Here is a 26,576-nt window from a genome sequence, read left to right as displayed (position 1 = left end):
GCGTGGGTAAAGGTGATACTAGAGTCACCTACCTCATTAGTACAACTGTAGGCTGCTGTCATTGCTCTTACAGTAGTGCACTGAAGGTAACAAAGGTACACAACAGCAATGTGAGGAATGAATAAAGGCTGCATTTAAAATGAACTGTGAAATTGTTGGGGTATTTTCAATTGTTTGGGATCCCTGGTCAGTAACAGACTGTAGTGGGTTAGCGGTGGCCCCTCCCCGTCTGGGTCAGTGGGAGGCCACTCCGCCTCACTACGTCGTGGGGCGATACTCACGGCTGGGGAATTAACTGAGTCACTCTCAGCCTGTAGCTCTGGTCAACAGTCCAGGTAGAGTAATAGGCAGTTAGGGTCTCTAGCCTGCAATCAGGGCAGTGGAGGGTCAGTGGCTCAGACCTGTACTCAGGCATGAGCGCCAAATAAACAGTTAGCAAGCTGAGCCCTTAGTCGGGCTGGGGTAGTACAGCGTCTGGGTCTCGGGCCTGCACTCGGGGCCGAGCGGCAAACAAATAGTTCAGGTCCTTAGTCAGGGCAGGGCAACAAGTCCTCTGGGCTTAAGCAGGGTAGAGCACCCAAAGGCAGGCTGGGGGGCTCAGGCAGGGGTAGAGTCTAGAGTCCTCACTCAGCAGACTGTAGGCAGATGTAGGCCCTCTGGCCTATGGAGGAGGAGTACTGCTGCTCCTGCGGGTGGGGTGTCAGGTGGGACACAGGCCTGCCCAATTCCACCACATCCCAGCCCAAGGCCCTAACAGTGGCGGAGGGGTCTGCCACTGGGTCAGCAGGGATCCTCCCGCAACACGCTGACCTAGGCGCAGGGCAACTCTCAACCAGACAGTTGTCTAGTTCCCCTGGGCTACTTCCTATCTCCCCCTCGGGGCGCACCTGGGTCCATAAGGGGTCCTCTGCATCATCCGGGTAGAAGGTCAGCGGCAGTCCCAGCAACTCCTCCTCGGCTTGGTCAGTGTGTGGCTCCGGCAGCGTCAGCCAGTCCTCAGCGCCGCAGGGGTCCGCTCCAAACTCCCAGTTCAGGAGCAGGCAGGAGGCGTCTGGCTGCTGCGGCCCACCTGACCTCGCAGACCCACCTTTTGTACTTCCTGTCCTGCCCACTCACTTCTGGTGGGAAAGGTGAACACGGCCTGGCTCTGCGAGTGGTCCCTTGCCCTCCGGGTCAGTGGGAGGGCACTCCACCTCACTACACAGACAGTCAGCCAAATCCTGAAAGTTTTATAGTGGGTAACTCTATTTAACCTAATTGTGCTATCAGTTACATTGGTGTAAATCCAGCCCATGTAGATGGGGTCAGAATCAGATCATTTGTTTTTACAATCAAAGTTTTGACTGAGTAAGGGCAGAGTAAGGAGTCTAGGGATTGGCCTTTCATGACCTACTAAAATTATTACGTACAAAACACACAAAAAATAAACACTTGTCATTCAAAACTTCTTTAATCAGTCATTAAAACAGTCTTAAAATTGTATTGTGATTCTTATAAATTAGGCCACAGAAATAGAAAACCTGCAATGGAAAAATATTCAGATTACAATATCAGAATAAATTAAAATATATTTCTGTAAAACAAAGTGCTGTATAATTAATAACCAAAAATATAAAATCCACAGCAAACCTTTTTGCCTATCATCAGTCAAGTAATGTAACATGATGTAGCTTGGCCTGATGATTATTCACCTCAGATATTCAGTCAATTACACATTTTTGTATAATGCATTTATTTCAATTTTTAAAAATTCCTTTTAAAAGAGATGTCTGAGAGTAAGAGAGCCAGACTCTTCTCTCTGGATTTATACTGGAACAATTGGAACCTGAAGCTGGGTTAGTATGGCAACATAAAATTGTTGAGAGTAACCTACACCAGAATAACTAATGTTTTGGTACATGTTCCATGAGTCAGGCAGACACAACAGGCCAAATGATCCCTCCATAGACTAACAGTAAACACGATGGGTCACTACACTGAACTCATTGCATTTCTTTGAAAGGAACATAGGACAGTCCTGACCCACCTAGGGGACCCATGCCGGTATGGGAAAAGTTGAGAACCAGGAGTGTAGTAAATACACTGAGGTTATACAAATACCAAAGAAAAAGGATTAAAAGGTTTAACAGAAACAGTGACAGACTTTTAATTGTAGTGGCACTATCATGTGTGACCTTGTCCCTTCTAAGCTGCAGTCATGCAGATCTCCCAGCTAAGATGAGTAGCATCTCATACCCTACTGCAATCAACAAATTTCAGTTATGCAAGTTATGTTCTTGGATCTATGGGAAACAACATCACATATGGAGTAGGGGAGCGGTCAGTATCTGCAACCATTATGGTAAGAGCAGCCCCATGTATGGCCTGCCCCACTGGATGGAAGGGTGGCTGTTGGCAGCCTGCCCCTGAAGGAAGCTTAGGAGCCACCATTTTCATGATGCAAGACATTATGACAGACCTCCTCCATGCCCCAACCTTGATGGAAATCAGCCCACATATGTAAATCCTCCATATTAAAATGAGAGCAACATATAACATCCAAATGGGTTGAGCTACAAATAAGGCATGTAATCTTCTCTCTAGTCAGCATCAAATAAGTGACTGTTCCTTATCAGCTGAAAAATTGTTGTTATCATATGCCCATACCTGAAATCATCATGTGCACCCTGACCTAAACCCCTCCGAGAGTAGAAGTCAGGACTTGTGTAAGAGATAACAAATGGCAAGTATGGGAGCATACACTTTTGTTATGAGTTACCTAAAGTTACAATATTTCAACACGTGCAACTGTGTGCTGTTAACAGCAGTACCTTTAGTTTTATATGAGAGCAAAGCTTTTCTTGTTCAGTCATGATCATAATGCTAGTTCTCCTGCAACGCAGCAAAATCAGCTATTTTTGAAAGCCAAGGATTTATTTATTATGTGTATTTTGCTGAACAAATTTGCAAAACAATAAGGTCATTTCTAATTTCAATATCACTTTGTATTGTCACAGAAGAGCTATCATTTTGTTGATCATTTTTCAGGCTCAGAACAAGAAGCAACACGTGTTCATTTTGTATATATTCCTTTAAATGTAAGAACTCTAGAGTGGAAGGCTTTAAAAGATTTACATGTGAGCTGCCTAGTATAAGGTCGTCCAACTTCTATCATTTGATATAAATAGCTTTTGCTTTCCCCGGGGGTTGTTCTTTTCTCTACTTGGCTTCACCTCTTCTGAGGTCAGTGATGTATTGTGCTGATGTCTGTGTGATAAAGAGGGTCACCTATGGCCGTTCTGGGAAACAGTTAGCTGAGTTCGGTCTCTGAATCATACTATGGAGATACAGCTTTCTGGCACATACATTTTACTCAGATTCCTTCCCATTGACTTCACTGAGAGGTTTGACCAAGTATGAATGCAGTAAATATTTCAGAATTTGGCCCATTGCTCTCATTGAGAGCATTAGCTGCATAAGAAAAGAGGAAGGACTTCAGCAGCTGGCCCTTGCATAGCTAGTGACCTGCTTTACCAGATAGTACTGTGCCTTGAAAATTTTCTGTGTGCTTTTTTTTTCAGTTCCTCATGATGTCCTGTGGGAACAACTGGTGAACAGGGGGGAAAAAAAAACCCTATGCTGACCTTAACCCCTTAGATACCAAGCACAGCACCACCTCAATAAATGGCTCAGCACCTTGATAAATCAGAGTTGCATGGTTGTAACTGAATAGAGGTTGTCTCATTATCTTCATGGTATAGGGCAATGTTTTCAGGGCTGTGTCATGGGTGGCCTGTGGGCACAGGCTGAGCTGCTCTGTATCTGGGCCGAAGAGTTGAAGATCAGTCTGGAACCAGGCCAGCTCAAAAACCTCAGAGTTAGAGTGTGGTATTAAATTCAGAGCGTGCGGCAAGATTTGGGGCCAGGCCAGGCTGGGTCTTTCACCAGGATCTGTGGTGGTCCTAAGCCAAAGCCAGTAAACATTGATCAGTGTTGGGAGCTGGGCCAAGGTTGAGAGCCCAGAGTCTGGGATCCAGGCAAGGGAAGTTTTAGGACAAAAGTATACCAGAGCTCTGCATCACTCAGATAACTCCCAGAAATGGCTTCCTGGTTTATATGGAGAGTGACAGCCAATCAGTGAATCACAAAGAGCTGTCATTCATACCCCTTAGGGCAGGACTTTCTGCAAGACTTAGCCTCACAGTACTTCTCAGTGGCAACCCCCACCCCCACGAACCCTAATGGCAATGAGGAAGTGGTGCTTGCCAGTCTCTGGTTCTAGGCCCAACACCCTTTCTCTGGCAACCCCTCTTTTTCAGGCTAGAACAGTCCAGGCTTGTCTGGATGAGCCTTGTGAAACTCTCTCACCTCGTCAGAGGCGTGGACATGGGAGACAGGTTCCCAAGTGCACTCTTTGGATCCGTATCCTTCCCAATATACAAAATAGTATAGTCCTCCTCAGGTGCATTTGGAATCAAGGATGATGTGCACCACATATTCTTCATGATCCTAGACTTTGACCCTCAGGGGCAGAGGCAAGATTCAGCCAGGGAAAGGGTCCTCAGCATACAATTTTAGGAGAAACATTTGGAACATGGAATCTATCTTGAGGGATTGGGGAAGCTTTGAAAGCAACAAGGTTGACTTGCTGGCATATCCAGAAAGGTCCCTGGAACTGGTGGTCCAGCTTGGGTCTACTGAACGGGAGGGTCTACTGAACAGAAGATGCTTCAAAGCAAGCCAGACTTTCTGGCCTACAGAGAGGGCCAGGGCCTTCCAGCACCACAGGTCAGCATACCGCTTGTAAGCTCTCTGCGCATTCTCTAAGTGGTCCTTCAGTTCCTCCTGGATATGATTTCTTGGCATCAGCTGGGTTCAGCAATGCTGCTGGTAGTGCCAGGTAGAATCAGGGATGGAACTCATAATTTGTGAAGAAAGAGCTCTGTCCTGTCAAGGTATGGTCTGCATTATTGTAGGAAAACTCAGCAAGTGTTTGTACCAGTTACCTTGGTGATAGTTAGTGAAGTATCTGAGGTGCTGTTCCAGTACCTGATTCACCCTTTCAGCCTGTCCTTCTGTTTGGAGGTGGAAAGCAGTGGAGGTAGAAGTGTGGATTTCCAGTAGCCACCAGAAGCACAAGGTGAATTGGGGGTCTTGATCTGAGACAATGTAGTCCAGGAACCTGTGAAGATGAATAATATGTCTTATCAAGAGTTGGCCAATAACCTCAGCAGAGGGTAGACAGCTGCAGGGAATGAAGTGGGCATTTTTTGTCAAGTGGTCCACAACCATCAAGACAAGTCAGAGAGTTCCACAATGAAGTCTAGTGAAATTAGTGTCCAGGGCTTTGTGGGTGTTTTTAGGGGGACCAAAGTACTAAGGGGCTTGGTTAGAGGTATCCTAGTGTGAGCACAGAGCTTGGATGAGTCTACATAGGCTTAAATGTTGGCCCTTATGCAGGAGGCTGTGAGGGAAGTCTTATGATAATCAAAGTGTCCTGCCAGTGGGGTGTCATGACAAAGGCATAGTACCTTGAGGTGGGGCCCCCCTGGAGGACATACATGCTCCTATTGAAATACATTACTCTCTCATGTTTGGAGCAGTGGATCTAGGTCCCTTTGTGCTTGGTAAGTGGTTCCCGGGTGAGGTGGTCGGCCTATAAAGCAGAAAGAACAAGGGAGATTAGATCTTGGTGAATTGCCAAATTGCGGAAATTACTGGGCTTAGAATCATAGGACTGGAAGGGCCCTCAAGAGGTCATCTAGTCCAGTCCTCTGCACTCATGGAAGGACTAAGTATTACCTAGACCAGAGGTTCTCAAACTGTGGTCCGTGGACCATGAGCTGCATTCAGGTGGTCTGCGGATAGTTCCCTCTAAGGTGCGTGCCAGGGCGGCCGCACACAAGAGAATGAAGGGCCACCCACCAAATTAGTGGAACCGTGCAGGTGTGGCACAGTACTTAGGTGCCCGGCTCCTGAAGAAGGCACACATGTAAGGTGAGGTGGTGGCCTTGGGGGAATAGGGGCTAGGTGGGAGGGAGCAGTGGGGTGAGAAGAGGGGGTGGGGGAACTTGGGATGTGCAGGTCTCCGGTGGCCAGAGAGAGAGACAACTTTCCCCAGCTCCAGGGCTGCGGCTGCCAGGGAGAGCTGGCCCTCCTTTCTAGCCTCAGCTCTGTGGTTGCTGTGGTGGAGGAGAGACACCCCACCCCCACCCCTGCCCAGCCCCAGCTCGGGGGCTGCCACAGTGGGGAAGAGAGGGTACATCCATTGCATTAGAAAGTTAACTACTGATATTAAAATATGAGTTGTGTGCTTTTATTTGTAGAACAAAAAAATTATTTTTTTTAATATAGTGCTTTTATCCAAAGCACTTAACAATAGTTAGCTAATGGTACAAACAACATTTGGAAAGATCATTAAGTAGTCCGCCGAGATCCTCAGCAATTTTCAAATGGTCCATGAAAAGAAAAAAGTTTGAGAACCACTGACCTAAACCATTCCTGACAGGTGTTTGTCTAACCTGCTCTTAAAAATCTTCAATGATGGAGATTCCACGAGCTCCCTAGGCAATTTATTCCAGTGCTTAACCACCCTGATGGTTAGGAAGTTTTTCCTAATGTCCAACCTAAACCTCCCTTGCTGCAATTTAAGCCCATTGCTTCTTGTCCTATCCTCACAGGCGAAGAACAAAAATTTTTCTCCCTCCTCCTTGTAACAACCTTTTAGGTATTTGAAAGCTATTATCATGTCCCCTCTCAGTCTTCTCTTTTCCAGACTAAACAAACCCAATTTTTTCAATATTCCCTCACAGATCATGTTTTCTAGACCTTTAATCATTTTTGTTGCTCTTCTCTGGACTTTCTCCAATTTGTCTGCATCTTTCCTGAAATATGAAACCCAGAACTGGACACAATACTCCAGTTGAGGCCTAATCAGCTACTAGGGTTGGTTTGACACAATTTGTTCTTGACAAATCTATGCTGTTACTTATCATTTTATTACCTTCTAGGTGTCTGCAAATTGATTGCTTCATTATTTGCTCCATTATCTTTCCGGGTACAGAAATTAATCTGACTGGTCTGTAATTCCCTGGGTTGTCCTTATGCCCCTTTTTATAGATTGGCACTATATTTGCCCTTTTCCAGTCTTCTGGAATCTCTCCTGTCTTCCATGACTTTTCAGAGATAATTGCCAAAGGCTCAGATATCTCCTCAGTCAGTTCCTTGGGTATTTTAGGATGTATTTCAACACACCCTCGTGACTTGAAAACATCTAACTTGCCTAAGTAATTTTTAACTTGTTCTTTTCCTATTTTAGCCTCTGATCCTACCTCATTTTCACTGACATTCACTATGTTAGAAGTCCAATCACCACCGGCCTTCTTGGTGAAAACTGAAACAAAGAAGTCATTAAGCACCTCTGCCATTTCCACATTTCCTGTTATTATTTCCCCCTCCCCTCCTCCATTGAGTCACAGGCGTACACAGTCCTTGGTCTTCCTTTTGCTTCTAATGTATTTGTAGAATGTTTTCTTGTTACCCTTTATGCCTCTAACTAGTTTGATCTCGTTTTGTGCCTTGGCCTTTCTAATTTTGTCCCTACATACTTGTAGTATTTCTTTATATTCATCCTTTGTAATTTGACCTAGTTTCTATTTTTTGTAGGACTCTTTTCATTTTTAGATCATTGAAGATCTCCTGGTTAAGCCAGGGTGGTCTCTTGCCGTACTTCCTATCTTTCCTACACAGTGGGATAGTTTGCTCTTGTGCCCTTAATAATGTCTCTTGGCAGTTTTTCAAACATTGTAGAGTTTGGGCTGCTTTTGCATCGATAAAATAGTCTGCAGCACTGGGGTTGATCATGGCTGACAGTAGGGCAATCAACCTCCATCCCCCTAGGATGCCGTAAACATGGGGAAGCCTGTGGTATTTTGGTTGGGTTCTTTTCAAAGGCAGAGGAACTAGCTTAGGGCTTGTTGCCCTGATGACATTCAGGCAGTACTCCTTACTTGGTCTGAGCTGATCTCTTTCCCAATTTCAGTTTGGATGGACAGGAAGCAAGTGAATGTCACGACATTCTGCAGTAGAAACAGAGGTTAAATTAGTTACAGCATTCCTTTTCTTCCAGGGTCAAATGTTTTTGACCCAGGGCTTGGTTCCATGGTCCTGGGCACAGTGGGTGGGTGTTGCAGCATTTGGCCACCTTTTATTTTTCCCTCTTCCTTCTGCTCAGGCAGCCAGGTGTCAATATGAAGTACAAGGTCAATGAAGGTTCTGAGTCAGCATTGAGCTATCTTATCTTTTACCTCTTTGCTGAGACCCCACCAGAACTGATGCAGTCATGCTGCCTTGTTCCACTTGACATCAGTCCACCAGCTGTGGGAAATGGGCAGTGTATGAAGTGGCCAGCCCTTGCCATAGTCTAAGCTATCAGAGATTGGCTTCTGCCGAAGTAAGGGCAAGTTGTGGGACATCACAGATGGCTGAGAATTCTCGCAGGAAGTTGTCCCAGTTAAAGAGTGCCAGGCTGTTTTGTTTTAACACAACAAAGGGCCAATCTAGCACTTCTCCCACAAGCAGTCTAATCACCAATCCCAACTTTGCTTGGTCTGTGTGGGGTATGTTCAAGGCCATAGCAGGAAGAGCAGCTGACACTGGTCTAGGAAACCTGGATATCTCCAGTGGTCCCCGTCAAATCGCTCTGGTAGCAGCACTTCAGAGCCCTGTTCAGGGGGTGAGGTGCTCTGCCCAAGCTCACAGGCAGCTGCCTCTCCTTGTGAGCACACAAGCTGCTCTCGAAGGATTTTCACTTCAGACATGAGTTGCCTGGTGTGGTTCTGTAACTGAGCCAGCTGCTCATGCAGGGCCAGCACTTTGGCCATGGCCTGTGCTAACTGGGCCTGCAGCACAAGAGTCTTTATCTGCAAGCAGGCAGCTCATTCCTGGGGGTTTGGGTCCCCCTTGGAAATGAGATAAGAGATGGAGCTGGTCCTTCCATTGTCTGTTGAGGGATTGGCAGAAGGGGCAGCCTGGGGTGGTCTGCGCAATCTGTCAAGGCCAGGTAGTGGGCAGCTGTGAGCATGGGGTGAGAGGCTCAGTATCTGGGCCAAAGAGTAGAAGTTCAGTCCAGGGCCAGGCCAAAACTACAAGGTCAGAGTCCGGTAACAAAGAGTAACAGGTTAGAATCTGGGTCAGACTATGCCAAGGTCTTGTACCAGGGTCAGCAATAGTCCAACTCTGAACACAGTAAACCAAGATCAGGTTGGGAGCCATGTCAGGGCTAAGGTCGAGAGCCAAAACTCCGGGATTGAGGCAAAGAAAGGTAAGGCAGGGCCTAGGTTAAAAGCACACCAGATGTCTGCATTGCTCAGACAACCCGCAGAAATGGTCTCCTGTTTCATATGGAGTGTCAGCCATTCAGAGAATCACGTAGAACAGTTGCTCATTCCCCTTAGGGCAGGACTTGTTGCAGGGCTTAACCTCACAGTATTTCTTGGGGACAAATTTACCAGGGCCCCTGCTGGCAAGGAGAAAGCTGTGTCTGCCTCAGTCTCTGGTACAATGTAACACATGAGGAAATGGAGACAGACAGGCTGTTGAGTGTAATAGGGAAGTTCTGCATAGAAATGGATATGGTGATACTGCACAGAGTTACAATGTTAGACAGACATTTTCAAGAGAACCTAAGGAAGTCAGCTTCTGACCCAGACTTAATTTCAGTGGGGTTCAGGCACCTACATCCTATATGCATTCTTGAAAATCTCATCCTTAAATGCTCAGAAGTCAGGAACTTCAGTTTCCAGACCAGTGTTATTTGCTGCATATTTGAGAGACAAGATGGGTGAGGTAATATCTTCTATTGGACCAACTTCTGTTGGTAAGAGAGACAAGCTTTTGAGCTTACACAGAGCTCTTCTTCAGGTCTGGGAAAGGTACAGCTAAATGCAAGGATGGAACAGATAAGGAGTTAAATAAACTGGAAAGCTGGTCTCTTTTACCAAAGTTGGTGCAATAAAAAAAAAATTAATACCTTGCCCACCTGGTCTCTCTAATAGCCGGGAATCAACATGGCTACAACAACACTTATTTGCTGCATTGCACATATAGCAAGGAGCTAAATTTTACTTTCAAGCACAGCAGAACCTCAGAGTTACAAACACCTCAGGAATGTTTGTGCCTCTGAACAAAACATTATGGTGGTTCTTTCAAAAGTTTACAACTGAACATTGACTTAATACAGCTTTGAAACTTTACTATGAAGAAAAATGCTGCTTTTAACCATTTTAGTTTAAATGAAACAGTTTCTTTACCTTGTCAAATCTTTTTTTTTTTTAATTTCCATTTTTTTTTTAGTAGATCACATTTAACACAGTACTATACTGTATTTGCTTTTGTTTTGGTCTCAGCTGCTGCCTGATTGCATACTTCTGGTTCCAAATGAGGTGTGTGGTTGACTGGTCAGTTCATAACTCTGGTGTTTGTAACTGAGGTTCTACTGTACACGTACACAGCTCCCATTGCAGTCTATGGAGTTGTGTGCGCATATCTGTGTATACAATTCAATTGTTTAACACCATAATTATTGCACTTATTCCACTGGAAATTGGCCTGCAGACTAATCCTCCTTAGGCCTAGTTACTAGGAAAGTTCCAACTTGCAATGTTGTCATTTCGGTTCTGTGTGCACAAAACAAAGTACTGTCCTGATTTCAAAAGTGCTGAACACCTGCAGCTCCCATTGACTTCAGTGGGATTTGTGACTGCTCAGCACTTCTGAAAATGAGACCTAATTTTACAGCAGAAAAGGTCTTTTAACTTTATTATAACATATGAACATATTCTATGCAAACTGTAAAAAATATTATTTGGAACTGAGAGCATTCATGGAAACGTCAAACAAAAAAATTCAGAAACTTATGAGCATATAGAGACAGGAGGTTATAATGGAAGTCTTGCTACAGTATAGTGCAGTTTGAAAATAGAAATGAATTTTTTTATTATTAAAACAAGTTATTATAGTTGTAATAAGTGATTACAAGAGTTAGCAGTATGTTAAGGTTCAGTTGACTTAATGTTGACACAGTTGACTACTGACGTGGGGTTTTTTTTCAAATAAGCAAAGTTAGATTATTTTTTTACAGGCTGTAATATTCAAATCCATTTTTGTATAGCTCAAAACCAGCAGCTTCTGGTTTAAATGGTTCTGAGAAGGCATTCAGAATTGACTTCAAGTACAATCTTTGAATAAAACCACAGATAGGTTGTTTGTTTTTTCAAGCTAAAATTAGACAGAACCATCAATACAAATGGTCTGTATACTTGCAAGTATTTGTGGTGTCCTGCCCAGAGTGCCCACATGGTGCCAGATACTAACTTAAACTAGCAATTTGGAAGGATTTCAACATGTGCCTTCCTGATTTCCTTGTCTAGGGGCTTTCTGAGTAATTGAAGATTGCCAGGTTGTTTATGAAGGCCAGCATCATATTAACTAGATAGTATCAAAAATGGAACTTTAGAACCAGTGCAGTTACATGTATTATATAACAGCGTTTTCAATAAACTAGAACAGAGTAGAAAAACCTAGCATCACCTTCCCCTTCAGATATCACTGACACCAATCAGTACTGCAATATATTACCAGTGGACCCCATTCATGATGATCCATGCCCTGTTTGGGCTCATTTTTTTGAGCACACAAAACTGAAAGTAATGCAAAGCTGAGTTACTTGTTACACAATGGATAGGGCCCTACCAAATTCAGTCCATTTTGTTCAATTTCAAGGTCATAGGATTTTAAAAATTGTAAATTTCATGATTTCAGATATTTAAATCTGAAAAATCACGGTGTTGTAATTGTAGGGATCGTGACTCAAAAAGGAGTTGGGGGGTTGCAAGGTTATTGGGGGGAGGGGTTGCAACACTGCTACCTTAATTCTGCTCTGCTGATGATGGTGGCTCTACCTTCAGAGCTGGGCAGCTGGAGAGTGGTGGCTGCTGTCTGGGAGCCCAACTCTGAAGGCAGAGCTGCCTTCAGCAGTAGCGCAGAAGTAAGGCAGGCACGGTATGGTATGGCCACCCTTACTTCTGCGCTGCTGCTGGCAGGCTGCTGCCTTCAGAGCTGGGCTCCCAGCTAGCAGCCACTGCTCTCCAGCCACCCAGCTCTGAAGGCAGCACAGAAGTAAGGGTGGTAATACTGTGAATCCCCTAAAATAATCTTGTGACCCCCCTGCAACTCTTGGGTCACGACCCACAATTTGAGAAATGCTGGTCTCCCCTGTGAAATCTGTATAGTATAATGTAAAAGTACACAACACCAGATTTCATAGGGGGAGACTAGATTTATAATCCATTATGTGTTTTTCATGGCCGTGAATTTGGTAGGGCCCTAACAATGGATGATTGTAACAAGTGATTGTAACAGCCAACCACTGCAGAGTGTACAAAACTGAAAGAGAAGCAGAGACTACAGAGATACTAAACAGTGATCTTATGATCACTGAAATAACACTAGTGTGTGAAAGAGGAGATGTCTAGCTGTGTGTGTAAGGATATGTACTATAGCTAAAACTAAGTGACAATAATTCATGTGATTATCTCTTTAAAAACAGATACCCCAGAATGTCACTGGCCTTGGCAGCCTTACACCTGTGGCACAAGAACTTTCTCTTTCTTGCACATATCTGATTTATCATGCACTGTGGAAACATACGTAATGCTTGTTCTCTTGACAGGTCAGAGACTGGATTGTGCTCTCAGCATATCATCATCACCCAAACATGTCAAGTAGCACTCTAGTTGAAGAATATCAAAGTATAGCTTCCTTTGCATGCAATCACAGCAGCAGCAACAAACTGTGTTGAAGTGGCTGTCCTAGATAATGCCACAAAAGCAAATTCTTCCCAGCTGTTTACATTTTTATCACTTTTCAATCAAACACATAATAAATGATAGATAAGGTCTTACACTGCTAAAATGAGCAGCCCAAATAAGATGTTTCCCTGTGAATCCTTCGTTAAGCTCCACATTCACTGCACTGTGCACCCAGGTATTTACAGCATAATGTGTGCAAAACATAGCTGTCTAACCACACCGGCAATGCACAATAGTTAGGCACCCGACTCCCAGTGACTTTCAATGGAAGTTGTGCACCAACCTCCCTTAACCACTTTTGAAAATCTCAGCCTGACTCTACACTTACATATTATTTGGTAGTTTCCTATAGCATAGTGTACATTGTTTCATTTGCTATGACCTTGCACCACATTAATGATAATTATCATTAAGTTTAGACTGAGGGATCCGCTAAGCCTATGTATTTGGAAAGATAGGAAGGAAGACAGTGGTTAGATAGAAAGAAATGGATTCGGGCAGATGTTCTGTTTTATCATCAAAGAACTTCGTAATCTTGTCCAGTCATTTCTAGTTTGTTCGTACTTTGGATTTATAAATGGCCCTTTAAGGAGTAATCAGTCTCAGGGTGGATGGACGTAACACCAATTTGACCAACTGTATATGCATCTTGTTAAAAGTTTGTGGAGAAATGCTACTTCCAACATTCAAATGCCATCAAATGTAAATCAAAAGACAACGGCGTCAGTCTGACCTCTTATGCAAGTCCACAGCTTGCAGTGAAACCAGAGCAGAAGCCGGAATCAGCCAGCAAGCGAGGGAGGAACGTAGGCCCACATGCTGCTGCTGGTAAAACACATTCCAGAGTTTGGCATGTGGGTCCCACAGCTGTGACATACACATCACATGTGTTGCCAGAAATACTGGCTTCAATTCTGCAGCAGAGAGAAAAGAAAATAGGGCAAGTACAATCAACAGTGCCAGCAAGAAGAGGAGACCATGCCAAATTACAATTGAAATAGATACATGTGCCATGTTTTATAGTAATGTCGCTTTACAGAAACACCAGCCTCGCGTTTTGAAAAACAAACTGCCTACAATAGAAAATGTTGCTATATGTACCCTGAATTGGCTAGAACAGAAACCCAGATTACACGCATTTGTAAAAAAATCAGCTTCTGTTTGTGAGTCATTCATGAACAGAAAGGGGGCAAAATTCAGTCCATAAAGTGTAGCAACAAAGATGGATGTTTCCTATTCCAGGCTGGCAGCGTTTTTGTGAAATACCTTGTCCTGTCAGCAGGCACTAGGTCTGCTGGGACAAGGTAAAATGGATTTTTCTAACTCACTGAATCAGGTGGCCTGTTAGCCCAGCTGGATATAAGGGAGTGGTTCTCTGAAGAGAGAGACTAGACCTGGTGTGTAGGCTGCGCAGTCCACAAGAAGAAATACTGGGAACAGCCAAGGCTGAGAAGTCTAGGGCTGGATTGTTTTATTTCATTTAAGTTCCTTTCATGAATAAAGCCAAACACCCAGTAATGGGTAAGATTTGACACGTTTGGATTTCCATAATAATAAAAGATGTGTTTTTATTCCATGCTAGGTAATTCCAGAAGAGAAAGGCAATTTGCACTTCAATGTATTTCTAGTTCCTAATACAGTGAATAATTTCCCATAGCCTCAGCCCTTTTATAATGGGAATATTTTCCTACAAATCTTACAGAATGAGTTTGCCTGTACAATATACTCTCTTCCACTCAGGGCCAATGCAAAAAGAGCCAACATAGCTATATCATATGCTCAAAACCATGGCACAGTGGAACTACATACATAAGAACATCCTTTATTTTAAATTATGTGAGCATCAAACTAAGTTATAATGATAGTTCCACCCTTGCAACAGGAGTCACTATTTTGCTAATCCTCTCTGGTCAAATAATACCAATTGTGACAAAATGGCCAATGTTAGTCTGGTGGGTCCCACACTTTTCTTGGCAGGGGCTAAGAGGCCACCCCTTGCCCCTGCTCTTGTGGCCCAGGAAAGTGATAGGGGAGGGGTTTGGGTTTACTGCACACTCTGAGCTCCAGCCCCACTCAACCCCTGCAGGTTTCTTACCCTCTTCCCCCTTGAGTAGGGTTACCCTTGGTCCTTAGATGCTGGCACAGGGTCTCCCTTACTTTGGTTCTCTGATCTTTTAAGTCACAGCAACCAACAACCAATCCTCTCTCCTTCCTCACCCACCCTGACTGCCTGGGGGGGGGGGGTTATTAGGTTCCTGTCAGGGCCTTAATTGACTACAGGTGCTCCAATTAACCTGTACCAACCCTTCCTAGTCTATAGGGAACCACACCTTAATTAGTCTAGGGCTTACATATCTCCCCTCTCCCACTGCTCCCTGGCCCTCCTGTATCACACAATAAAAAAGTGATTTGTTAATATTTTTGTTGCAAGTTTACAAAGTGAAAAGTTATAAAGTGACAAGTTTATTCACCCATCTTTGCAAGGATGCAAATTATCACTGGTTTACTCATAAAATGGTCATAGATACTAAATTATTCACATATTTTAGCATGCTTGATTTAGTCATCTGCAAATTTACTTTGAAACACTTCATTTGTTGTTCTCCAGTTTGAAAGGTTCTAGATCAGCAATAATATTCTGGGATGATGCTAGGTTATCATTGTCTATTAAATTCTATAGGACTTTTCCATATGGGGAGCTTTGCCTGAGCAAAGACTCTAGAACAGAGCCCAAAGTTTGCAATAAAACTATCCCAAAACCTTGAGTATGGTGTTGTCTGGTGGGCAAGGCCCTAATGATAAACTTTTTGAAATTGCTTGAAGACATCACTTACTAATATCTTGAAGCGACAATCCAGCTCCAGACCACTTAAAGGACCTCCTCCAAAGGGGAACAAATTGGCATTTTTTTTTAATATTTGCTTAAAATAAGTTTATTATTAGAATAATTGATTCCCACCTTCGGTCTCATTTGTTTAATCCTTACTATTAATATATTGCAAATATTTATCCAGCCAACAATCGTCTTCCTCATTCTCCCCTGAAACTAGAGTGCTTATATAACCATCATTTGTCAAATAAAACCGAACAGTTTGCTGAATATTGCTGCCTGACAAAGGTTCATATTGCTAAAGTTTAGGGGCCAAATTCTGCTCTCAGTTGCACCAGTGCAACCCCAGTATCTTTAACAGAGTAACCGAGAGAAGAATGTGGCTCTAGCTACTTAATTGTATTTATGTGAAGTTACCTGACTGGTTTGCATACACTATATTTTCATTTAAATTTAGCTGCATGCAGTAATCATTGGGATACAGGTATGTGTTTGAGGTATGTGCCGTGATTAAAGGAATAATGCTAACTCTGCTCTTGTCTTTTGTTGGAATATTTCCTACTTCTGAATTTTTTGAAATTTTTATACATAGTTTTCAATTATTTAAGAGGGAAAAGAACAAAAATGGCTCTTTTGGGGGCAATCCCATATAATTTGAGTGCTGCAAACCACATATAGAAATTATAGGAACTGAGGAACTTGGACATGGTGACATTGAGAGTGCTAAAATAGGGGAGAAAGGAATGAAATAACCCCTTGAAACTCATTTAAATTCAAAAGAGAAAAAATATTGCAGGCTTGTTAACCTAGGTAGTATATGGAAATATGCACGACAATACCCCCTAACAAACATTTTCCAACAGGGGGCATTCCAGCATTATTATATAATGCACACAAATACTGTATTTTCTAAACAAAAATTACATTAAATCAATAGAGAGAGAGAGATTTTCAACTACTGTTAGAGTGTAATTGAACTATGTTAGTTATCTTTGTTTTCAATATACGGAACAAGGTTTCTTTTGAAAGCACAAGGCACTCATAACTTAACACCCTTTCATCTCACTAAGTATCACACTGTAGGTGGGCTGCAACACTTTATACAAAAATTTTCACAGGATTTTCTTGATTTAATGCTACTTTTTAGCTTTTGGATCAAGTGACGAAAATAGCAGGCAGGAGGAGTTGGCCAAAGATTGAATACTGTGCCCTTGACATTAGAAGAAATACAAATTTATCACATACAGAGCAATAAATGTCTTTGAAATTTGCAATAAAGTAACATTTTTGGCAAGACCACAGACCCTATTATTTCACATTCATTGAAAAAACAGGTCAATGCTGTTGCAGATCAGAAACAATCAGAAATCATTTTATTTTTCACTTCAAAGACCAAAACAGTAGCTCACTTTTTAATACATAACCAATTGTTATAAAACATCTGGTGAGCTGTACCTTTTTTAATTTATAGACAAATTCTTTCTTTAAAGGCATATAGGAAAATGTTATCCATTTTTTCCTACAAATGTAGTATTTTCCTCAGCCCCTGTAGAACTCCTTTGTCTTGGTTACTCACTATTTCCATACTGTTAATGAACATCAGTATCGTGTATTTGCCTTTAAAAGCAAAAAATAGTTTTTTTAGGGCAAAATCTTCCTTTCCTTCTCTCAGTTTTCCCTTCTTTTATGTATTTATCAGTCACACTCAGCTTCCAAACCATGCCACAGCTCCCATGTCACATAGGCAGTGTTATGGGTACAAAACTGTATGCCTATCAGCCCAGAGTACCCCATGGATAGAGAAAAACTAATTCCATGACAAATGCTTTCATTGTAATGTGAAAATGCTTTCCTCTAAGATCAGGCATCTGTGGAAAACTAAGTTTTATATACTCCAAGGCCATAAATTCCAAAGCATGTTATTCAGGTCTCTCTTATTCTACTAAATCTTGGAAAGCCATCTGCAATACTGCATTTGTCTCATCTTAAAGCAAAGAAGTCTGACATCAGATGACTCAAAATCCTAGTGCAACTTCATTAACTTATAGGGCTTGCATTTCCTGATGGTTTAAATAACATGTCAAGGTGCTATTGACTTAAATGAAATAGCAACTTTCCTTTAATATACAGTGGTATCTTTATTATTACTAATAACAACATCAGGCTAAACTAATAAGGAATAGTCTAAAGCCCACAACCAAGCCTTCAGAATTTCAGAGGCCACAAGAGTTATAAGACCCACATTAGAGAAGCAAGGTGGGTGAGGTAATATCTTCTATTGTTCCAATTTCTGTTGGTGAGAGAGACAAGCTTTTGAGCTACATAGAGCTCTTCTTCAGGAGAGCTCTGTGTAGCTTGGAAGTTTATCTCTCTCACCAACAGAATTTGGTCCAGTGAAAAATATTACCTCACCCACCTTGTCTCTCTAATATCCTGGGACCAACATGGGTACAACAGTACTGAATACGTAAGACCCCCATATCATTTAAAATGGCAAATGACTTCATATCAGCAATACCTGCTGGCGGCATAACAGTTTTGTACCATTTACTGCACACATTTAAAATTTAGTTGGGGGAGAGCCCATGCTTCCACTTATGGCAACATGCATGATTCAAAGTACTAATTTTAATACAACTGGGTGTAAGTGAACACAACTCTGCTGGTGTAGTTACACAAGGGTAAATCTGGAAGAATTCAACTGACTTGCTGTCTGGAGTAAATCCATTGACCTGTAAATCTGGAATAAGTCTAGACAGTTTGCTATAGGCCCTGTCATCTAATTCCAATGCTATTGACTTACTCCATGTTTTTAATCGAAATAAATGAGAATCAGAGTCTGGACCCAGGTCTGAATCTAGCCCACTATTTTCAGCCATTTTTATTTTTAAAATGCAAAAACAATATTAAATATGAACGGAGAGGAAAATTGCATTCTGAAAACTGTAAAGCCTACTCAGACATTATGGGGTCACCTTTTTACAACTGAACAGAACCTTTTAAAGATTAAGTTTCATTACAGGTGCTGTGCTTGTGATGCTGGCTATGGGGAAGGAGTTTGCGGACTGAGTCCTTTCTTTCTCCCTTGCAGTCATATACTCTAATGATAGTGGGTGGATCAAATAGTGATGTTGGAAGCAAACAGAGGACAAGGCAAAGGAAGTAATGACTGAGCATCATCATTGTAAGACTAAGTTCAGAGAAGAGCAAATGAGATGAGGAGATGTCAGGTGACACTGAGGATGGCACATTTGGAATTTAAATAGACAAGTATACATTAAAATAAACCTCAGCATTTGCAGGTGCGCAACAAATGCCTTCTTTATTGTATTTCCCATAGAGACAGATTTAAGATAGCTGTTGCTATCCCATAATTTTTAAAGTACACCTGATAAAGTAGATTTTTCTATGTGAAGCCACACAAACTAACCATACATAATAACGGAAACATTTACAACAATGTCACAAAAAGAAACAGAGAGTTTAAATGGAAGAGAGATGCCAGGTAGCATGAGAGAAGTGAACACAGGAGACAAGAGCACCTGAGAGATGAGAAGGAAAAGGCCTAAAATAAGACAGAGAAGCAAAAGAAAACAGAATTTGGAAAGGGAGAGTGGATGTGAGAAAAAAATAGACCTGACAGTTTAAATGGAAGTGTCCTGGAATGAAAGAGTAAGTGATGTAGAGGATTGAGAGGCCGTGAAAACTGAGAAACAAAGAGACAGGGTGATATGTATTAGAGAAAGAAACACAAAGTATGAGAAAGAAGAGAGAGAGAGAGAGCACACTTTATTTTTAAGGAAACAGAACAGATAACCCAGAAAAGATTATAGAAGAGTAGGTCATCTGTAAAAATAAACGCAAGGCCTCAATCATCCCCTTTGTAGTTAAAAAAAAAAAAAGTGTGGAAGAGAAAAAGTTGCTCTGAAAATTACTCCTAAACAGGAAAGTGTAAAGGGCACCAGATTCATGTCTCATTGTAACATGAGCAACAACCAGAGGATGTGGGTTTAATAAAGATAGGTATTACGTATAAGCATGAGGCAACATTAACCTAACAACAGTAAAAGTGCCCACATTTATATATCCTGAAGGCCCAGCACATCACAGGTTGTTCATAAAACATAACCATAGCAATCAGCTCAGATATGGAGGATCTCTATGATGCATAGCTCAGAGATGGTTGTAGCTGATGGTACCAGCAAAAGGAAGTAGTCAGAAAGTAAGAATATGAAAGATAAATAGATAAATCTTCATGGTAGGGGTCTACTACAGACCACCTAACCAGGAAGAAGAGGCTTTTAAACAACTAACAAAACTGTCCAAAGCACAGGACTTGGTGGTGATGGAAGACTTCAACTACCCAGACATCTGTTTGAAAAATACCACAGCAGGGCACATATCATCCAACAGGTTCTTGGAATGCACTGGAGACAATTTTTTGTTTCAGAAGGTGGAAAACACAAGTAGGGGAGAGGCTGTTCTAGATTTGATTTTGACAAATAGGGAGGAACTGGTTGAGAATTCAAAGTGGAAGGTAGCTTAGGTGAAAGTGATCATGAAAAGATAGGAGGGAAAACAGCACAATAAAGATAGCGGATTTCAAGAAGCCAGACTTTAGGGAGTTGGTAGGTTAGATCCCATGGGAAGCAAGTCTAAGGGGAAAAACAATTGAAGACCGTTGGCAGTTTTTCAAAGAGACATTATTAAAGTCACAAGGGCAAACTACTGTACTATAGGAGGAGGTGAGCAGCCCTCAGTGGTGAAAGAACAGGTTATGGATTATTTAGAAAAGCTGGACATGCACAAGTCCATGGGTCCAGATCTAATGCATCCGAGGGCGCTGAGGGAATTGGCTGATGTGATTGCAGAGCCACTGGCCATTATCTTTGAAAACTCATGGTGATCAGGGGAGGTCCCAGATGACTGGACAAAGGCAAATATAGTGCCCATCTTTAAAAAAGGGAAGAAGGAGAATCCGGGGAACCACAGACCAGTCAGACTCACCTTAGTCCCTGGAAAAATCATGGAACAGGTCCTCAAGGAAACCATTTTGAAGCACTTGGAGGAGAGGAAGGTGATCAGGAACAGTCAACATGGATTCACTAAAAGCAAGTCATGCCTGACCAACCTGATTGCCTTCTATGATGAGATAACTGGCTCCATGGATATGGAGAAAGCAGTGGACATGATATATCTTGACTTTAGCAAAGCTTTTGATACAGGTTTCAGAGTAACAGCCGTGTTAGTCTGTATTCGCAAAAAGAAAAGGAGTACTTGTGGCACCTTAGAGACTAACCAATTTATTTGAGCATGAGCTTTCGTGAGCTACAGCTCACTTCATCGGATGCATCTGATGAAGTGAGCTGTAGCTCACGAAAGCTCATGCTCAAATAAATTGCTTTTGATACAGTCTCCCACAGTATTCTTGCCAGCAAGTTAAAGAAGTATTGATTGGATGAATGGACTATAAGGTGGATAGAAAGCTGGCTAGATTGTCTGGCTCAATGGATAGTGATCAACGGCTCGATGTCTAGTTGGCAGCCGGTATCAAGCGGAGTACCCCAGGGGTCGGTCCTGGGGCTAGTTTTGTTCAACATCTTTATTAATGATCTGGATGATGGGATGGATTGCACCCTCAACAAGTTTGCAGATGACACTAGGCTGGAGGGAGAGGTAGATATGCTGGAGCATAGGGATAGGGCCCAGAGTGACCTAGACAAACTGGAGGATTGGGCCAAAAGAAATCTGATGAGGTTCAACAAGGACAAGTGCAAAGTCCTTGACATAGGACAGAAGAATCCCATGGACCACTATAGACTAGGGTCTGACTGGCTAAGCAGCAGTTCTGCAGAAAAGGACCTGGGCATTACAGTGGATGAGAAACTGGTATAAGTCAGCAGTGTACCCTTGTTGCCAAGAAGGCTAAAGGCATATTGGGCTGCATTAGTAGGAGCATTGCCAGCAGATCGAGGGAAGTGATTATTCCCCTCTATTTGGCACTGGTGAAGCCACATCTGTGGCACTGTGTCCAGTTTTGGGCCACCACTACAGAAGGGATGCGGACAAATTGGAAAGTGTCCAGTGAGGGGAACAAACATGATCAGGGGGCTGGGGCACATGACTTACGAGGAGAGGCTGAGAGAACTGGGCTTGTTTAGTCTGCAGAAAAGAAGAGTAAGGGGGGATTTGATAGCAGCCTTCAACTATCTGAAGGGGGATTCCAAAGAGGATGGAGCTAGGCTGTTCTGAGTGGTGGCAGATGACAGAACAAAGAGCAATGGTCTCAAGTTGCAGTGGGGGAGGTCTAGGTTGGATATTAGGAAACACTATTTCACTAGGAGGGTGGTAAAGCACTGGAATGGGTTACCTAGGGAGGTGGTGGAATCCCATCCTTAGAGGTTTTTAAGGCCCAGCAAGAGACCACCTTGGCTTAACCAGGAGATCTTCAATGATCTGAAACTCAAAAAGAATCCAACAAAAAGTGGAAACTAGGTCAAATTACAAAGGATGAATATAAACAAATAACACAAGTATATAGGGACAAAATTAGAAAGGCCAAGGCACAAAATGAGATTAAACTAGGTAGAGACGTAAAGGATAACAAGAAAACATTCTACAAATACATTAGAAGCAAAAGGAAGACCAAGGACAGTATAGACCCATTACTCAATGAGGGGGAAAAAACAATAATAGAAAATATGGAAATGGCAGAAGTGCTAAATGACATTTTTGTTTCCATTTTCACCAAAAAGGCTAGTAATGATTCTTCTAACATAGTGAATGCCAGTGAAAATGAAGTAGGATCAGAGGATAGAATCGGGAAAGAACAAGTCAAAAATTACTTAGACAAGTTAGATGTCTTCAAGTCACCAGGGCATGTTAAAATACACCCTAAAATACGCAAGGAACTGACTAAGGCGATATCTGAGCCTTTGGCAATTATCTTTGAGAAGTCATAGAAGACGGGTGAAATTCCAGAGGACTGGAAAAGGCAAAGATAGTGCCCGTCTATAAAAAGGGGAATAAGGACAACCCAGGAAATTACAGACCAGTCAGCTTAACTTGGAAAGATAATGGAGCAAATAACTAAGCAATCAATTTGCAAACACCTAGAAGATAATTAGGTGATAAGTAACTGTCAGCATAGAATTGTCAAGAACAAATCCTGTCAGACCAACCTAATAGCTTTCTTTGACAGGGTAACAAGCCTTGTGGATGGGGGGAAGCGGTAGACAATGGTATATCTTGGCTTTAGTAAGGCTTTTGATACTGTCTCACATGACCTTCTCATAAACAAACTAGGGAAATGCAACCTAGATGGACCTACTATAAGGTGGGTGCATAACTGGTTGGAAAACCATTCCCAGAGAATAGTTATCAGTGGTTCACAGTCAAGCTGGAAGGGCATATCATCTGGGGTCCTGCAGGGATCAGTTCTGGGTCAGTTTCTGTTTAATATCTTTATCAATTATTTAGATAATGGCATAGAGAATACACTTATAAAGTTTGCTAATGATACCAAGCTGGGGGCGGGGTTTGCAAGTGCTTTGGAGGATAGGATTAAAATTCAAAATGATCTGGACAAACTGGAGAAATAGTCTGAAATAAATAGGATAAAATTCAATAAGGGCAAATGCAAAGTACTCCACTTAGGAAGGAACAATCAGTTGCACACATACAAAATGGGAAACGACTGCCTAGGAAGGTGTACTGCGGAAAGGGATCTGGGGGTCATAGTGGATTACAAGCTAAGTATGAGTCAACAGTGTTGCAAGAAAAGCAAACATCATTCTGGGATGTAATAGACGGAGTGTTGTAAACAAGACACAGGACATTACTCTTCTTCCCTACTCCGTGCTGATTAGGCCTGGAATACTGTGTCCAGTTCTGGGCGCCACATTTCAGGAAAGATATAGACAAATTGGAGAGAGTCCAGAGAAGAGCAACAAAAATGATTAAAGGTCTAGAAAGCATGACCTATAAAGGAAGATTGAAAAAATTGGGTTTGTTTAGTCTGGAGAAGAGAACACTGAGGGAGGACATGATAACAGTTTTCAAGTACATACAAGGTTGTTACAATTAGGAGGGAGGTAAAGTTTTCTCCTTCACCTCTGAGGATAGTACAAGAAGCAATGAGCCAAAATTGCAGCAAGGGTGGTTTAGGTTTGACATTAGGAAAAACTTCCTAACTGTCAGGGTAGTTAAGCACTGAAATAAATTGCCTAGGGAGGTTGTGGAATCTCTGCCATTGGAGATTTTAAAGAACAGGTTAGACAAACATATGTCAGGGATGGTCTAGATAATACTTTAGTCCTGCCATGAGTGCAGGGGACTTGATCAGATGACCTCACGAACTCCCTTCCAGTCCTATGATTCTATGAAAATGGGAATGTAGTCCAGGGGATACCATAACTCATAGCAATGTAGGCAAATCAGTAGTTTCCAAGGAGAAATGCTCAGTGGACTTATATGTGCAAACAACACAGCTGTGTACCACATTTTATAGTGATTCATACATATAATTCATTTAATCTACCTTAGCCATGCATACTTGACAATTCTCCTTGGATTTTCTCAATGCATATTCATCCTTTTTGAAAGACCATAGCCACTTTTTCTACAATTAGCTCCAACAGTGAGCAAGCCATGTGTACCACATTATGAACTCCCTTCTCACGACAAACACACAGAATATCATCTCCACTGACTTCATCTTTTTTTAAGAAAATTCCACAGAGTTTACAACCATTTTGTCAAGTGCATGCCACACACCACAAAAACATATCAGATCCTAAGCCTTCATAAAGAAAAGGCACCTCATTCTGAGATTATATTATTATGTTCTTGTATATGTGTTTCTCTCATCGTGCTATCCCATTCCCAACCTGTTTCTCTGTTCTGTTCTGTTCACCTGTTACATCCTGCCTGATCTGTAGATTAGCTATCTACACATGGGTGAGTGAGGTAATATCTTCTGTTGGTGAAAGAGACAAGCTTTAGAGATATACGCAGCTCTTCTTTAGGTCAACAACATGGCTGCAACAACCGCAGTTGTTTATGGTAGCCCCATAAATTCAGCAGACAAGAGAATCTGACCCCGTGAATTTACTTTAGATTTATAACTGAGAGTAGTATTTGGCCCCGTGACTACAAAGATTAAACTCTGGCTAAACACACCCTAGGAAATTTCAGGGTTTATTGTGTTCACATTCCTCAGTATAATGGATACTAAATTATTATTATTAAATTCATAAGAAAATTTAATAATCTTATAATGGTAAGAGTGTAGGAAAAAAATGAACACTAAAACCACAGCAGGTTTCAGAACATTACACTACTCTGTGATGTTTTACTTAAGAACATAAGAATGGCCCTACCGGGTCAGACCAATGGTTCATCAACCCCAGTATCCTGTCTTATTGCAGTGGCCAGTGCCAGATGTTTCAGAGGGAATGAACAGAACAGGACGATTACCAGATGATTTATTCCCTGTCATCAAGTCCCAGCTTCTGGCAGTCAGAGGTTTAGAGGCACCCAGAATATGGGATTGCATCCCTGACCATCTTGTCTAATAGCCAGTGATGGACTTATCCTATTTGAATGTACCTGATCCTTTTTTAACCGAGTTATACTTTTGGCCGTCACCACATCCTCTGGCAATGAGTTCCAGAGGTTGACTGTGCATTGTGTGGTCCCAGTACAGATCCTTAAGGGACCCCTGCTATTTAACTCTCTCCATTGTGAAAACTAACCGTTTATTCCTACCCTTTGTTTCCTATCTTTTAATCAGTTACTGATCCATGAGAGCACCTTCCCTCTTATCCCATAACTTCTTAGTTTGCTTAAGAGCCTGTGGTGAGGGATCTTGTCAAAGGTTTTCTCAAAATCCAAGTACACTATATCAACTGGATCACCCTTGTTCACATGCTTTTTGATGCCCTCAAAGAATTCTAATAGATTGGTAAGGTACGATTTCCCTTTACCAAAGCCATGTTGACTCTTTCCCAACACAAATTGTGTTCACCTAAGTGTCTGATAACTTTGTTCTTTACTTTAGTTTTGTTCTTTACTATAGTTTCAACCAGTTTGTCTGGTCCTGAAGTTTAGTATCCTATAGTTGCCAGGATTGCCTCTGAGCTAAGTTTCCTCTAAGCTGCATGGCCGCAGCGGGGCTCAGGGCTGCAGCCAGGAGAGGCACCCCTTCCCCAGCATGGACCTGCAGCGGCGGGGAGAGGCATCTCTCCCTGCTAGCCCCAGCACACACCTGCTACGGTAGTCAGAGGCGCCTCTCCCCACCAGTCCCAGCATGGACCTGACCCAGACTTGCCATGGCTGGGGAAGAGGAGCCCCTCCCTCGGCCCAGCCAGACCTAGGCATGCTGGAGCTGCCGCAGCCAGGGAGAGGCACCTTTTCCCTGGCCCCAAGCTGCTGCAGTGAGAGAGTGCTGGGGGGAGTCCTCTCTCCGCATCGCAGCCCCGGGACAGCCTGCACCCCAAACCCTTCATCCCCAGCCCCATCCCAGAACTTCACTCCTAGCCGGAGCCCTCACCCCCCCACACACACCCCAACCCTCTGCCCAGCCCTGAGCCCGCTCCCACACTCCAAACCCCTCAGCCCTACCCCCACCATATGAATTTTGTGATGTGCACCAATATGAAGGTGATGTGTCACACATCACCTCCACATCAGTGCACATCACAAAATTCATTCCGCATGTAGATATACAAAATTAGAGGGAACAGTGCTCTGGAGCCTTTTTTAAAAATAGGCATGACATTAGCTACTCTCCAGTCATCTAGTACAGAAGCTGATTTAAGGACTAGGTTACCTCCCACAGTTAGTAGTTCTGCAGTTTCATATTTGAGTTCCTTCAGTAAGCTCAGGTGAATACCATC

This window comes from Lepidochelys olivacea (genome assembly GCF_965140295.1).
Source record: "Lepidochelys olivacea isolate rLepOli2 genome assembly, chromosome: 1".
NCBI lineage: Eukaryota > Metazoa > Chordata > Testudines > Cheloniidae > Lepidochelys > Lepidochelys olivacea.
This window is presented reverse-complemented; position numbering follows the sequence as displayed.